Consider the following 16,158-nt stretch of genomic DNA (forward strand, 5'->3'; position numbering starts at 1 on the left):
CACACTCACATTACAGAATCTGAATGACTTTTTTTTTTTTTTTTAATTAATTAATGGACTTTGAGATAACACATTTAAATTAACAGATACATTGAAAATACATTAGTGAATATGAAGGTCTAGGAAAAGCAAAAAAAAAGCAACAACCCCCCCCAAAACAAAAAACTAAAACAAAACAAAAACAAACAAAAAAACAAAAAAAACCCTCCCCTCAAAAAACAACAAAAACAAAAAAAAAAACCCCAAACCAAAAACCAAAAAAAAACAACCAACCAACCAACCAACCAAACAAACAAAAAAAAAAACCACCCCAACCCAACATAACAAAAACAACACCACAATCTCTTCAGGTTTAGATTAAGAAAAAGCTTGAAAGTTTATTTTGGAATTTTCAAAATTACTCCATATTTGAAACTAATTAAATAGAACTGGGTTCATTAATTTAATTCATTAGCAACCTGTTCCACCTACATCACTACTCATAGCCTTGTTACTTCCTGCCTCCATTCATACTTTGTGTTTCTTTTAACTTTGTCCCTCAGCCCCTATAAACTGTAACCTTAAGGACTGAATTTTTGTCCTTCCAGACCAAAACAATGTAACAGCCGTAACTATATCACAGTGACACAGTTAATGTCTGAATACTATTTATATTTAGCATCCTGGGTTTTTTTAAAAACCTCTTTTTGGCCCCCCTCCATCCTGCCTCTCCAACATTGTGTCCATCATCCCAATAGTGCCCACTCATGCATTCCTCCCTGTCCCATCCTCATGACCGTGCAGCTGGGGTTGCCCTTCAGCGCCTGTTGCCTCATCCATCTGGAATTCCCTTTCTCCAGACTGACTCCTCTCCTTGGTTCTCACCTTTATGTGTCTACACACGCGCTCATTTACAGTCATCCACTAAACCCCACGTGGTTTTTATCCTGCCCGTACCAAGGTCAGAGCAGACAACAAAAATACTCGTGCCTTTCCTGCTTTTGCACTCCAGATGTGTTTTTTTCTTTTATTCCACTCATAATGTGCTTCATTCCCTTTCTGCCTGCAAAGTAGCCCCTGTGCACATCTCCCTGTAGCTTTACAGTTACATTCTACCCACGTCCATATTTTGCCAGTACACATAAATGTATGCCTGCGCCTTGCAGGGAGGTATTCTACAGCAAATACAGTAATTCTGACACTGAGTCAGGCACTGACACTGTATCGCACTGCAGGCAGGACTGTAATATCTTTAATAATGACATTAATTGCTTCCTCTCCCTCTCATTCTTTTGCAGTCCAACTGAATTCGGGAAAAAATTGAACATTGCCAAGTTTCTCCTTGGTATTTAAACAGCTCTCTGCTTTTACAGAAAATATAAACTTTCTGAAGAAATCACCTTCACACACTTTTAAATTTTTTTTTCCAGGCAAAATTACTTTGTATTTTGACCCAGGTTAGAAAGGAAGAGGGCTTTTTTTGTTGTTTGTTCCTGTTCTGTTTTTAAACCTTTCTTTTTTATGCTAAACTTTCTTATCATGTAACACTTACAGCCTTTTCCAGAGCACCTGTGCTAAGAGGTGAACCTTACCTGGCTAATTGTATGCTTATTATGAATTCTTTTTACATACAGCTCATTGGACAGCACATTCAAAACAAGGAACATCTCTGGAAAATTTTGCATTTAGCTGTCTTGCCTCCCATTTCATAAAACCAAGTCTGATGCCTGTTAAGTGTCCTCTCTCTAATATTAGTAGAATATGTCTGGATTTGCTGTTTACCTTTTAAAATCATGCAGCCTTTCATCAGCATGTATTTCACTGGGACTTTAGAGTATAAAATTAATAAAATTCACACGTATTTATTCAGGCATACCTCTTAAATCTTCAGCATGCGAAGATGGCTATGTGCTTTTTTTGGTCACTTTCCTCTCTTTTTTATCCTAGGTGACTCATGTAGCTGTGAACTTAATTGGCATCATTTAAAGTAGTCTGGGAAATTTCATACTGCTGAATGTGAATGTGTTACTATGTATCTGACTGAGATCTAAATAAATTCCACGTTTGGCCCAAGGAAATAAAACACGTAAGATTTCAACCTGTTCTTAGAGAGTACGAAAAACAGCATTCTAGACTTCACCAAAGTACAAACAGATTCCCTTCCTTTCTCCTTGCTGTAGCTCAAATAATACTGACACAACAGTAACTTCTGCCCAGGTAGCCACAAGATACCTGAACTCTGCTTCTCCATGAAATATTCTATTCATTAAGAAGATGTATAACAGAACCGGAATTATGTGTCGTGCTGTTACTAAAGCAGAGAGGCACGGCTGTGAATTTAAATCACCAATAGGTCATTTTACTTTTTTTCTGTAGCGTTTTCCGTCAGGGCAGCGTTTGCCTTTGTCTCGAACTCACAATGCAAAGAAAACACTGTCGGTTTCCTCAAGTCAAAACATTGTTCCAGGGATATATGGAAAGTGTCTTCCTGATTTCACAGACAACGTTCCTGCAAATATGAATTCTTACAATGTGGGACACGATCCTGGGAGTATGCTGGGTGCTTCACATGTGTATCTAGTGCTTTGTGTGTACTAAATCCATGGCAAGAGAAGGCGTTCAGACCCCTCAAAAGCCATTTGGTATGATTTGGGGCAAATACACAATACAGAGACGAGATGGGGGGACACTTAGGTACTGATGGCACACTTCACAGCACTCCCTCAGCTGGAGGACTGTAAACTTGACAGAGGAAGCACAGAAAATAAACAACCTGCATCCATCTCTAAGGTGTAATTGTTGTATTTTAATCAAACAGGGAACATTAACCTTTCAAGTGCTGCATATCATTTTCATTATGGCATTATTACCAATGGCAGGGAAGCCACAAAATTATAGAAGAATATCATTTATTTAAAACACTAAATAGCCACACTGTTAGTTAAGACCTCAAAAGTGTGTTTTAAATACAAACATACTGTTGCCAGCAACAGATTCATCTTAATACTAAAATCAAAGATGTTCCATGCATCTAGAATACCCTTAAGTTTGTATTCATTCCTTTTATTACAAGAAATAACACTTACACACAGAAAGCACAGCACTGTCTATTTATCAAAGTCCCACAGGAGTTCAAGCTAATCTCCATTTGTGTTTGTGATTTTTGACCTGTAACATGAGCAAATTGGAACCCGCCTAGGAATAACCTGATCTACATTATTTGCATGGGCACTTTCTTTTGCCAATGGAAAGCTGTACAAAAGACCTTGATCCCCCTCATTTGCATTCAAGTAACTAGCCAAGTTTTGAAAACATGCTTCTAAATATTTAAAGTTCTTGAGTACACACAGAGCTTGTTGCAGGAAGAACATAAACCTTAATGGGTATTAGAGGCAAAAAAGATGACTTAACACCCTGCAAAACAGTTTGCATGGCTTGAATTTCTCAATTCCATAATAACCTTTGGTTTTTCATACTTGTAACTGCAGTGCATAGCAGGGGCACACAGGATCTGGTGAGGCTTTGTGGGTATACATCAGGATAGAAACAAAATAGATTCAAAATATTTGAAATGACTGCTATCATTATTAATAATAATATTTGCATTTACTTGTTATATAGTATGGAGTTTTAACTGGGCTGCAGGGTTGTGGAAGCGTGATTCATCTCCTATCCCAGCCAGTCCTCCTTAAACCATTTATTCAATACCCCTGATATTAGCGATTCTTTACATGTACTTGAACTCCAACAATTCGACAAGAAATGTTAGATTAGGGACACAACTAAGGAAAAGCTATTAAACAGGCCTTTGTTTTAAGACAGAGAAGGTAAAAGCATTCCTCGATGCAATAAAAAGTGAGTATTTACATGCTATGCCCTAATTAAGATTTTTTTTTTCTGTAATTCTACTGGCTGTCTTGGGAGAGCCATAAACATTTAGTAAAATAATCTCAATTTATACTGCTTTGTTCTATGCCTTCAAGTACCGTACATGGCTGTACTCCAGATCAAGTAGTTGTCCTCAAATGCCTTCCAACAAACCCTGCCAGATTCTGTGGTTCAGAAGTAATTTAAAGGCAGAAAGCTGTAGCAAATGAGACCTAGTGGAAAACAGAGAACGCTTTACTTCATCCTAACTGTTTGCAGAACAGAAACGGAAATCCACAAAGAAAGAAAGGAAAAAGACAAGGAAGTGCCAAAATGCCGTGTTTCTCTCTGAAGACAAAGTTAATGACTCACCAACATCATGACATGACATGTGCAAGTGCCTTTTAACATCTGAGAAATTTATAATTAAAAAAAAAAAAAAAAGAAAAAAGAAAAGAAAAATACTGTCCTTGTGGAACCACATCTCTGTTTTTAAACAGCTTTTAACCACTTTTCTTTTTTTCCCTTTCATATTTCTGGTGTGTTATCCTACACTTTCAATCACCTGCACTGAATAAACTAATTCCTCCTCGTTAGAGCAGAGACCATCAACCACCGGCCATTAAACGCAGCCAACTGTTCATAACTCCAGCAGATGGTTCTCTTCTGCCGGACAACGAGAACTTTATGGTCCTTTTCCTGATTTCTCTCAAGAGAGACCGAAATTCTTCATTTAGAAAGCCATCACTCCTGCAATATAGTCTGGTCCCCCAAGCAGCGTATTTCCAGTTAGCCACACTGCCCTCCCACACCCCGTCCCCAAGAACACCAAAAGCATCAAACAGAAATGAGCTGACAGCAGACGTGAGCTGAAGCCATCAACTGGCACAAGAAGTCCTCACATCTGTGCCCTCATCTCGGGCTTTTCTGCTTAAGGTTTGATCAACAGCACAGGCAAACCAGGGTGTGCATTCCCACACTGCTTCTCCTGGCACCAAGGGGGTGTCCTGGGGTGCTGTGAAGGGCACCAGCTTCCAGAGGAACCTTGAGAGGGAAAGTGCCCATGGGAATTAACTTCACTTTTCCTGATTGTAGAGGGTCAGAAAACATCCAAAAAACTTCAAAAAGGAAAAGAAAAATCAAGGAACCCAAAGGCGGTTCAGAAGCTACAGATGTAATTACTCATGACCACTGGACTACCAGATTTATGTCAGATTGCAGGAAGGTTTTTTTCCTACATCCTTGTACGGCAGCACACAAAAGAAGGAATCCTTGTGATGAGGGAGTCTCCCCTCACAACTTACAGCCCTTCTGCCAGTCCTGGCCTGTTTCAGGATTGGAGATCAAGATTGCTGTGGTGAGGGTTTATCGTACAGCAGCATCCAGAGATCCTCCTCCTACCTGGACAAAAGCTCTCTCGCATCCACAGCAGTGCTTCATCCCATGTCCTCCCACCCCAGGAGGGCCAGAGACTTTGTTCTTTTATTCCCTGAAACTTTCAATTACAACCATTAAGGACTCAAAGTGATTTTTTTTTTTTTTTTTTTTTTTTTTAACAGAATGCTTAAAACACATTTTTCTCAACTGTCCCAAAATAATTCCTTTCTTGGGATGAATGCAAGCATAACAGTTTTCAAACTGAAAGGAATTCATATGGCAAAGTAGAGAGAAAAACAGTTACAAAGCTATTAAAAATACAGTTGAACTACAGCATATGCTACAAACACACCACACACACATTTTAGACAGAACTTAGAAACAAATTTTAATGTAGCAGAGCTATTTCTGCTTGCCAAATGAAACTTTAGTAGGATACTTTTTTACAACTTCTCATGACACAGTTTTTTGAGGATAGCTGTGAATCACTGCTTAGTCAAAGTTCTGGTGTAACATGCCCAGTTTGCAAGAATGTACTGTTTTGTTTTTAATACAAAACAGTTTTACATATTGCAATTTAAACTATAGACATAAACTCTTCAAAACAGTAACTTTATGTTCAAATAAAACAGGTGCACCAAAGTGTAATGTTTCCAGTTATTTATTTAACTGCTGAATTTTCGGTAGTTTGCTAAACCTTCTGTAAGCTTTTAGGCAATTAAGTATCTGTTACATCATTTCTATCTTCTCATTCACGGAAGAAGCGTGCAATCTCTCTGGAAAGGGTAATCAAAACGCTTACAGAATCATTTTCTACGGGACCACAAAGATGCTGGAACCGGGGGGTAATGATTGAAAGACACCAGCAGGCAAGACCAGTAGGCTGACAAACTCCTACAGCTGAAAATTCTAGGATGCAAACCAATTTCCAAAGGTGGTGTTGGCTATTTCAGCAATTCTCAGTCCTGGACTCGGAGAGAATTCTGTCCAGAAGCGAGGGGTGCCCTACTCTCAACATGCTCAGTCTTCAAGAAGACAGGTACCAAGGCCATACAGTTGGTTAGCACAGATCTAAGAAGCTGAGAGGCAGAAGAAATGTATTTTTAAGAAAGCATGGAAAGAAAAGTTCAGCTCACCAAGCTCCTTCTCAACCTTATCGTGAGCCCAGTTCTCAGACCTGCTGGGGGTAAGGAGGAAAGGCCTCTGTGAAATTGGGGCTCTTCTGTCCCAGCTTCAGCCTGAAAGGCTCTTAAAGAGGAGGGGAGGCAAAAACATTTGCACAGCAGTCAATTATTCAGTACCCTGAAACACAAAGGTGTGTTGGAAGGAGGAAAAATCTACAGCTTAACTGGGCTAAAAAAGGGGGCTGTGAGAGAAGGAAGTTATTGAGCTATTCAACAGCGCAGAAAAAAACCTAAAATACCTAAAGACACAACTCAAATTTGCCTAGGAATTACACAATCGCGTATTTCCAAGAGTAAGTGCCAAAGAAGCATTTTATTTAACTATGATTCTTTTCCACATTACCATATGAAAGCAATTGGTACTTCTAAACTACGTGACAGAGATCATAATTTAACAGACGACCACAGGAAACACAGTGTAGGCAGCAAACATGATTAGTCTGTAGATATTTGCACCGAGACCAAACTCCACTGTTAAGACATTTTATTTCTGTATTCCAATGTTATACAGACAGCCCTCTCACAAAGCCACAAAGAAGACTTCTGAGAAAAGGAACATGTGTCTGCTCATCCTTGTATAAAATGCACCACAGAAATACATTCATTTTTCTACTGAAAATAAAATGAAATAAACCAGTCTTCCGGCAAACCCCACAAAATTTCTTAATAGCTCTTATTAGAATACATCTCTCAAAGAGAAGAATCCACTGAACAGTACAAGTCTTTAGTGTTTTAATCATGCCGCAGTCATCTTCTCTTTAAAGGGCTCATTTTTAAAATATGCATCAACTGCATCAATAGACTTCTAGTAACAGAAAAAAAAAAAAAAAAAAAATCCAGAAAAAATTCAGGAACACCACTGTAACTCTTATAACTGTTTATGAAATCCATCTAGTTTTTAGATCATGTGCTGTTGTGTTACAGGCAATTATTTCTGGCCAGCCCTGACTTTATTGGCAGAAAGACTAAGAGAGGGGTGCAGGTCCCCTTGTGTTAGTGCTGCCCAAACACACAGCTGGCAACAGCTGCACAGCAGCCTCCAGGGGTGCCTTCACCCCATGCATCAACACTAAAAACCCTTCACATCATAAGGATTTTGGTAAATGTAACCTGCTGAAAGAAATACCTTTTCCTACGTAAAGCACAAGTAGCACAAATCAGCATTTTCTCAACTGCATACCTCTGCTTTACTTAAAAATGTCAGCAAGGTAGGTCTTTAAGACACTCAAAAGTGGTGGAGAAAAACAGGAAAATATCTGGCTGGTCCTGACAGCTTTTAAAATTAATTTTATTCAGTTATGCACTTTGCTTAACGTGCTGCAAACGTTGTGAACGCAATGCCACCCTGCAAAACAACGGTGTGGAAATCCCGCATTCTACCCAGGACGTGTGATCTTCAGTATTCCGTAATTCCTGAATACACTTGTGGCTGAAGTACACACACAAACACACACACACACATAAAATGTTTACGAACTTAATCACTCCAAGCCTAACATACCCAGCCAGGTAGCACTGCTAACTAAAACCATCACGATGGCACAAAAACAACCTCTTTGAAGTGCGACAGCAGAGTTGTATTTGCATGCTACAAATACACACAGACAACAGGCACCTCATTCATCAGTGGGCATGAACACAAAAATGCCAACCCCAAAACAACAACAACAAAAAAGGCCACTTTTTACACTGTGGCTTATCAAACAAAAAGCAAATAGAGCAAGTATTGTTTCTGTGTGGTGAGGTCTTCCACACTGCCACCATGTGCACGGAAATTCCATTAGGACAGTCTGCCACAAACTCCCTGGCACACCAGGAAAACTGCATCAGCAGTGAAGATACAGCTTTGAGAGAGGTCAACACCAAATCTATGCAGCTGGTTGAAACGGTGGAAGGTCGTCATCTATCTGCTAATTAATTTATAATGCAATACTCTTCCTTGCTCTTCACAAATATCATTATCATTTAATAAATGCAGAAGCTCTAGCTAAACAACATAGGGGTGTTTACCTGGAATAGTATCTTAATAATAACAATAATAGTAATGTTAATAATAGTAATTGTAATAACAACAACAACAACAACAACAACAAGCAGTAATATCATATTCTCACATTTAGTATTATTTAACTTTTATTAATAGCTTAAGCACCTGATTCCCTAAACTTCAAAATACGTTTATCAAATTCATTGACACAAATGTAAGTAATACTTGTCTCAAGGGCCCCTAATGTGGTAATTCTTCCAATCACTCAGTACAGATGCTAACAATAAAATCTGAATGGATTAGCACATCAGTACAAAACTCTACAAGGCTTTTTCAAACGCTGTTTCCACTTTGATTTCATTGTGCGATTGATAGAACACTGCTATCTGCACGGCACATCTCCTTTCAAATCCAACAAAAATAACGCTGCAGTTTTGGTAAGCTACTTTTGAAATTCACTCAGATTAATAACATTACAAGCTAACACCGCATGTTTATTTATATTTCTATGCTGCCAGGGAAGTATATTTAAATATTGCCTCAGAAACAGCTTACAATATGCAGTGCCTGCTGCAAACCAAACTCATTTGCAGAGCATTGATGTGGCAGACTGGAAACCACAAAACCACATTCGTTATTACTTATCAGCGCTGTTTTCCCAACACTCTGTATAAACGAACAGGTGAAAGCCTTCAGAAAAGCTACAAAAAACCCCTGGCATTTATCTTTTTCTGTAACAGGAATATTGATTCTCAGATGCTACAACAGTCTAATGTTTCTAGTAAGGGCAGGGATGAACTCTGGCACTCTATAAAGCACAACCTCTAAATGAAGGTCCTAATCCCACAGTCTGTTTCAGGCAGGCAGAATCACGCAAATGCACTGACAGCCATTAATTTAATTAGAACTATTCATATGCTTAAAGTTAAAAATGTGTTTAATTACATGCTGAATTAAGCCCAGACTGGGGTAAACTATGCCTCAAATCCTACAGCCACTTGTGCTTTCCCAAGTAAATTCACATTGTTGTTATAAAAACACGTTTCACACAGAGAGAGATTAATCTAGCACACCTCCCAACGCATGGCCAAACAGTTCAAAAGGTATGAAGACTGGCACTGCAGCCTCCTAAAAGTAAAATATGTAAGAAATATTGGTTGGAAAGTTTAATCTGCTTCTATGTGGCCTCTAAGACTGGATTTTCAGGTTTTTTCAGCACCTTAAAATGCATGTATAGGGAATACAAAAGTCTAAGTGGACTAGAGACCAAACCACTCACAGGCCCATCCACTCTGCTTATGTACCTTAAAAAATTTGACCAGGACTGTTGTCATCTGCAGGTGTCTGAATACCTTGAAAATCTAGATCCTAAAAGTCCATCCTTAGCACTGTTGCTGTATCAAAGACTCTTGCTGTATCAACACAAAGATGAAGACCTGCCAGAGGTGTGAGAACAACCTAATCCTAAAAACATTAACAAATGTAGGATAGCGTTAAGCTCATCTTTTGTATTATTTTTTTTTCTTTTTTTATTTTTTTTTTTTTTTTTTTTTTTTTTTTCCTCCTGATTAATTCTCATGGAGACATATGTGGAGAATTATTTTTTTTTTCTTTTTTTTTTTTACATGTTAACACGAGTACTACTAGCACAGGGCCATGAACATTTTATTTGAAAGTATCTAATGGATACTTTCTAATGCCTGGACAGAAGAGAGATCTGTTTTACCTGAGACGAGCTCATCAAACAAGCCCAGTAAAATACATCTGTGTGCAGAACTAATAATCTGCTCTTTCCATGAACACTGGGCTCCTGCTGCATCTTGGGCTCTTGGAACAGGACCACACTGGGACAAAAAGACCCCTTCTCTTTAATAGGTTTTGGTATTGGTTTGTAGAATTACACACGGCCACTAATTCTCTTGGATTCCCGTGGATGGAGCTGCTCCATCCACAAGCAGTCAACTAATACATACAAATGTGCAACCAATACATACGAGGGGATTATTTAACTTCTTGCTCTGGTACAGCTCTCTGTTATTTTATTATGACTGCACTACCTTTGCTGGCTCCAGAACGAGCATTCTGACTTTCAGGTGAGTGAGATCTCAACATCTCTGGGAGCTCCCCCTCTGGCACAACAGCTGGGAGGCTCCTACTGAATGAGGTGTGGCAGCTGCTAGCACATTAAATGCAGGAAAACTCCTTTTGGTGGATTGATTTTCTGTGTTTCCTACAGCTGCAAAGCTACAGACACAGAGTGTAATGAATTACCATGTCCAGAAATTAAATGCAAAGAAATAAAGGAAGAATAAACCTCATTTCAATATATAGTATTAGTATCAGGGCTTCAAGAGTACTACTCTGAACACACATTTTCCAGCATTTGTAATGATGCTACTTTTTTGTCCAAATAGAAGAGAACTGATCTGAAAGTCAGCAACTTGACCTACTGCAACACGGCCTCCTTCTCATTATTAATAATCTAACATATTACTGTATAACCCAGAATTAAGATATTTGAAACAACATTTCATAAAAGTACTTTAGTAATCAACCATTTGTTCTGTTATCTCCCTTAGGCACTGAAAGTAACTTTAGGAATGTGATTTTTGTATCCAAATCCAGGTCTTTATCCCTGAGGTCTGTGCCTCACAGAGAGACAAGAGGGTTGTTTTGCGTGTTCTCCTCTATCTGCTGTTAAAAGGCAGTGGTATTATGTTCTGCCACTAAACCACAAATGTAATTATGAGGTGGAATTTCTTGGCCCAGGTCCAACATTTAAACACATAGTTAACAATGTCTAAGGAAATGCAAGTAACCCCCACCTGCCCCTCCACCCCCTCCAAGCCTACAAAAAACAAACAAACTTTACTAGCGGCTCTACATCACATCCCACGGGATTAGACACAGGAAACAGCATGAAAAATGAAAATACTCCAGTATTTATATTCCATTTTGAGAGGCACATTAGAAATACTAGCCAGCAAAACAGCAGTACGCTGAGCACCTGTATGCCTACATACATGTGGGGACCAAGTGACCTGAGAACATTACTCTGGGTTGGTATTTTATCTCTGTGGCTTTTTGCAAGTGAAGTATTTAATGCAGCCATAAAACACAATTAGTGGCTTTCTACATCTTTAGGTTGCCAAGTAAGCTTTAAGAAGAGCTCCTAAGAAGCCAATCCTCAAAAAAACGTGCACCTACTTCAAAAGGTTGAAAGATGAATAACTAATAAGCTTACTTATGGATTAGTTGTATTTCGAAAACTGACCTCCGTTCTTTTCCTCCAATGAGTTTAGATATGACTTAACATATCTATGACTCAGACTCTGGCCAAAGACTGCTCTTATTTTGCCAGCAAGTTCTCACATGGAAGCATATTGAGCTCTCATGTATTCCATCAGTCTGTAAGTAAGAGCGAATACGACTTAGAAGAGGCGAGACTCGACTACACAGCAAAACCTGAACTCAAAACAAAACAATATACCCTGAAACTTCTCATATATAACCCGAGAATGATGGTTGCTCCTTCATTTTTTCAAAATATTTATTTCAATTTTAGCTTTTGCCATGAAAAATTAATTCGGTCTCCAAGTATAACCTAAGCTCCCTCTGCAATGTGAAGGGAAACAAAAAAAAAAAAAAAAAAAAAAAAAAAGAAGTTGGATTCTGTTAAAAAGCTTTTCCCGAAGTGATAAGGAGCAAAGCTGCATTTTTATTCAGATGAAGTTCAAGATTAACTTTCAGTTATTTTTTTCTCATATCAAAGGGCATCTTTATTATGTAAAGAGCATTATGAGCTAACATTTTATCCATAATCTCATTAACCCTTATGTGATGTTCTTTTCTTGGTAAAAAACTTTCATAGTTCCTACATTCACTGGTAAAGACTTTTAATGGAAAATGTTATATTAGCAACCGCAGTACAATGACTCAGATAGTATGTTTTTGTCTTTTTTGGTAAAAGGGAGGTGTTTGGTGAGTGGAGAATGCAAATATTTTCTTAGTTTACCCAAGCAGCAATATTTCCTACCATTTCAACTGTGTGCTTTCTTTATGCATTTGCATTTTATACTTTTAAATACAATATTCAGTGGAATAAAGAATGGGTATTACAAACTACATAAATGCATTCCAGTAGAAAGATCAACATTTCGGTAAATATTATGAACTTTTCCTTTTAAAACTCGTTTGACCTTCTACTGAAATCAAAACAGTGCAAATGCTACTTGAAAGTTTTAAGATACCTTTTGCACACACAGCAGTTATCACATCATATATTCTCCCTTTACCCAACAAATACAACTGTTTATTCACTACTCTTAAATGTATTATTGATTTAAATAGTTTGAAATTTTGTATCATTTGAAATGTCCTTATCATTTATTTATGGAATTCTCTAAATTACCACAAAATCTATATGACTATGTAAGGATACACATAACAAACACAAAATGGCACCTAGGAGCACTCAAAATATTCTTTTTTTTAATTTCAAGACAAAATTCAGCTCCTAATTGATCGCTGTAAATGAAACAAAAATCAAATGTGTGAAGTATAATAAACTCAAAGATGAATAAATTCAAAGCCCCTCAAGGGGCTTTAACAAAGCCAGTAAGTTAACAAAACTTCCATTTGTGGGGGATATCATTATTATAGCAGAAGCACCATTTTTCCCCATTGAGATTTTTATATGAATTAAGCATAGCAAAACTAAAAAACACTTCTAAAGAACTTTCAATGACCTATAAGAGAAGAAAATTCAGGAGCAAATACAAACCCTTGGAAAATAAATATGATAGAATAGTATATGTTAAAAGTCTCAAAGTCTATGTTACTTAAAATAAGGCGCAGATAAGCGTTATTTCTACTGGCTATTACCCGACTCAGATGTTTTTTAGCACTCCAGTGCTCCTTCTCTGCACTGGCAAATCTTTCTTGACTGAGTATTTAGTCGGACTGTGAGTTACAGACTAATGTAAGCAGATTATTTGGATAATTAAATGGCAAATGGCCTTTAAAATATTTGGGAAAATATCTTTTCCCCCATAAAATCATGAAAATTATTTTACTATATCAAGTGTATATTAACATAGAGCAGACAGGGAATTGTGGAAAAACTTCCATTTTTCCCTGCAAAAGAAAAGCTCCGCTCTCAGAGGCTCTCTCTGTTGACAACACAAACCTCTCTCATGCAGCCAGGTCATCTTTCTCCTCTAGCCAGAAACAGAAAATGTAAGACTGGGAGAGATCTTTCAAGTAACCAATCCCAGTTCCTTGCTGCTAGAGGTAACCCTGCCCTGCCGTTCCTTTTATAAATCTGATAGAAGTCTGTTGTCAAAAATTATAAAGCTTTCTGCTCCTCTGCCTATCCAAGGGCTACATTAAAACCTCATCAGCTGCAAGCCAAGAAGCAAACTTTTGCACTTTCATTATGCCAGAATCATTCCCACCCCTGGTACTGAGTTCTAGGAGGAGAAATCACAGTTCTTCATCCAAGAGCTCAATAGCTGCCTTATGGCTGGTTCCTGGGCCCGATGCACTGACTGTATCACGAGAGATCAGGCCTCTCACACTGTTTAACTTTCATATAATTGTAAATAATTACAGAAAAGTAATCAGTCAGAAGCACAAGCAGCATAAGGAGAGAATTACTCAACCCCTGCATCTCTCAATTAATCAGGAGTATGTCTAGGTGGTGGGTGACTACAAAGGGCAGGCTAAACTCATCTGCTAATTTAGCTAAAACAAGTATAAGTAGCGTACGTGTAAGGAGGTAAAAACAGGCAATCTGCTATATCCCAAAAGATCAGCTCTTGATTTCAATGAAGTACTGAAGCAGCATTGGGAATGCAGCCATTGATATGGATCAACAACTGACTTCTCAAACAATCTTTCTGTGTTTTGTCAGCCAGCTCTTCTAACAACACCTTAAACAACCGGCCTTAAACCATGCCATCCCCTCCACAGCTGGTTCTAAAAGCACCACAGACTGCCACCAGACTTGTCACTTGATAACAGCAAGGCTATCTGCAAAATCCTTTAATGTGTTTTCAATGTTCATTTTTAGAAAGAGCAGCAAAATCCGCGAAGTCCAGTCCCATTACAAAGGTCACGTGGCTGGGTTTGTCGAGCATGCCACAAAGCATCCCGTAATACACAATTAGCAGAGACATCTTTTCTGAATATTACAATTTCTGAACTAATGCAAGGGCAAAATAGCTTGAAAGTTAACATCTCTCTTTATACTGGCATCTTCTGGAAGTTTGCATTTTATCAGCGTTTAAAATTTCCAAGTGCCACATGCTGCTGGAATTATTTATTGATGATAAAAAGCCACCCTATTGCTCTTCCAAACCTCTGCACGGATGAAGTCTGCATAGTCAAAGTGGCTTGCAATCAAATTTTTCCACCAGTAGCCAGAAAGCAGGGAAAGATAAACTTTACAAAGTGTATTTGCTAGCACATCTGAATCTACTTCACATCTTGAGTGAAGGAGCTCTGTGTGGAAACAAATTTGGCACTTAGTTTTCAAGGAGCAACAGCAGAATTCAAGACTCAGTTCATTAGTACATGACAGAGATGCAGAAATGAAGCTCTGCTGGTTGTAGATACAAAACAGAGCAAGATGCCAACCTGACAGTCACATTATCAAAGCTCTAACAAGAAAAAACAAGAATATGAGAACAGCATCCTACACAGACTAGGCTGTGACTGAGCAAACCTCTCTGGAGGTAGAATGCCAAACCCCACTGCTGAAAAGATGACAGCACTTCAGAACTAAAAAAGAAAGGAAGATACTTGCTCTCCTCTTCGTTATCTGTGCTCTGAGAAGAGAAACACAGGCACCTGCAAACCACCCTCTGGCAGCACCCCCCTGCTTCTATGGATTACAGATGCCGACCACAGCAGCTGCATGGTGAACCTGGATGCCTCAGTCAAAAATCCCCCCATGGGATGAATACAGACCTTTAATATACCTAAAAATCTACATATTACACGCAGAGTTAAACCAATTTGATCCAGTCAACTCCAGAAAAATAAACATGACAAAAAAAAAAAAAAAAAAAAAAAAAAAGGCCACACAAATACCTGAAAACTCTGGTTTTATAAACATTTATTTCACAAATCTGTGTGCTGTGGCTCCTACCCAAGTAGGAATGTCAGTGTTTTGCAGCAATGATGAAAAGCAATGTCATATGAGATCCTCCTTCACTAAAATATTACTTTTATGAAACATGCCATACAGCACTTTTAGTGCACTGAGAGGCTCTGCATAATCAGATGTATACTCTTGCTCAGAAAAAAAACCCTCTTTTTACCTTAACGAACACTATGCCTGGACTTCACTGCTCAAGAAATCTCTAAAGCCATGGGGGGAACAAGGGAGGTGTCAGTACAGTAGGAATCAGAGAAATAAATCTACCCTAAAAAGGTACAAGAAAATTCTTTCAAATAATAAAAAAGTCCCATTTGATTCATTATTAATTTCACCCCATGCTTGATATGAAAAATTTCAAAGTACCAAGAAATATTCTAGGTAAATGAGTATTCATTATGGGCAGTGATTAGCAAAAAAATTTAGAGAGTCTGGCTGGCTGAAAGATGAGATCATCAGCTTGAGTCCTTCAGCTCATTATCTCAGCCACTAGCCAAACCATTACATCACAACTGGAAATACATACCATTCATAATATAAAGGAGTCACACTCGAGGTTACTTGAAAATGACAGAAGACAGAAAAAGAATGGCTCTGTGGAC

At 38.3% G+C, this 16,158-nt stretch overlaps 1 protein-coding gene across 5 annotated transcripts in view; it reads right to left on the minus strand.

The window, feature by feature from the left end:
• The window catches only part of NR3C2 (nuclear receptor subfamily 3 group C member 2), a 191,875-nt gene that overhangs the window by 127,218 nt on the left and 48,499 nt on the right, over positions 1–16,158 (minus strand). The window lies entirely within an intron of this gene.

Source organism: Hirundo rustica, chromosome 5, assembly GCF_015227805.2.
Source record: "Hirundo rustica isolate bHirRus1 chromosome 5, bHirRus1.pri.v3, whole genome shotgun sequence".
NCBI classification, from domain to species: domain Eukaryota; kingdom Metazoa; phylum Chordata; class Aves; order Passeriformes; family Hirundinidae; genus Hirundo; species Hirundo rustica.